Consider the following 1,620-nt stretch of genomic DNA (forward strand, 5'->3'; position numbering starts at 1 on the left):
TGAAAACGTCGCCAGTTCTTTGATACTTATTTCCATGTCTTCCGGTCCAAACTCAATGTTCTCCAACCCTATTCCGCCTGGCAGCTCCTGGAGAACTTCACCCCTCACCCTCCAATCCCTCACCCCTCACCCCTCATCAGCTCCCCTCATTAGCGATGCATTTATGCGGTGAGATGCACGCGCTGGAGCCTCGTGGGATGACTCATGAACACGCGTGTTGACAGCGCCTGGCACGCGTGTTGCCAGCGCCTGTCACGCGTGTTGCCAGCGCCTGGCACGCGTGTTGACAGCGCCTGGCACGCGTGTTGACAGCGCCTGTCACGCGTGTTGCCAGCGCCTGGCACGCGTGTTGACAGCGCCTGGCACGCGTGTTGCCAGTGCCTGGCACGCGTGTTGACAGTTCACTTTCTTCACAAAGCCACACAGACCACACAGACCACACATGCTGGTGGTGCTGCTCACTAGAGGTCCTACAGACCACACAGACAATACACAATACACAGGCCCAAGAGGTCTCACAGACTACACAGACCACACAGACCACACAGACCTAAGAGGTTCCACAGCTCTGACAGCCCAACAGGTCCCAAAGATCCTATGGGACCCATATTACCCAGAGGTCCCACAGGTCCCACAGCTCCAACAAGTCCCATGGGTCGCGCAGCTCCCAAAGCTCCAAGATAAGAGCGCTACAGCAGCTGTCTTATGTCGGATTATCAGCTCTGTTGCTGCGCTGACACTGCGCCAACACTGCGCTGTGGCTGCGTCGTTAGTGTGCCGTCAGTTAGCCGGAACTGCACCGACACTGCGCCGATCCTGCGCCGACACTCCTCAATTACTGCGCCGAAACAGCGCCGACACTGCTCCGACTCTGCGCCGACACTGCGCCGATACTGCCCCGACTCTGCGCCGGCACTGCACCCGTCCCTGCACCGACACTCCTCAATTACTGCGTAGTAACTGCGCCGACACTGCGCCGACCCTGCGCCGACACTGCGCCGACCCTGCGCCGACACTGCGCCGACACGACGCCGACCCTGCGCCGACACTGCGCACGTCACTGCGCCGACACTGCGCCCGTCACTGCGCCGACACTGCGCCGACACTGCGTCGACACTGCGCCGCCCGTCGCCCACGTATCGACCAAAACACGACGCATTAGCGGCCGATCTTATCGCGCCTAATAGAGCAGCGCCTGCTGCCCCGCCGGCCGGGGGAGGAGGGGGGTGACAGATGTAACGTGTAGCTGGCAGATGTAACGTGCAGCTGGCAGATGTAACGTGCAGCTGGCAGATGTAACGTGCAGCTGGCAGATGTAACGTGTAGCTGGCAGATGTAACGTGCAGCTGGCAGATGTAACGTGCAGCTGGCAGATGTAACGTGCAGCTGGCAGATGTAACGTGTAGCTGGCAGATGTAACGTGCAGCTGGCAGATGTAACGTGCAGCTGGCAGATGTAACGTGCAGCTGGCAGATGTAACGTGTAGCTGGCAGATGTAACGTGCAGCTGGCAGATGTAACGTGCAGCTGGCAGATGTAACGTGCAGCTGGCAGATGTAACGTGTAGCTGGCAGATGTAACGTGCAGCTGGCAGATGTAACGTGCAGCTGGCAGATGTAAC

Source organism: Hyalella azteca, unplaced genomic scaffold (assembly GCF_000764305.2).
Source record: "Hyalella azteca isolate HAZT.00-mixed unplaced genomic scaffold, Hazt_2.0.2 contig5520, whole genome shotgun sequence".
Lineage (NCBI taxonomy): Eukaryota > Metazoa > Arthropoda > Malacostraca > Amphipoda > Hyalellidae > Hyalella > Hyalella azteca.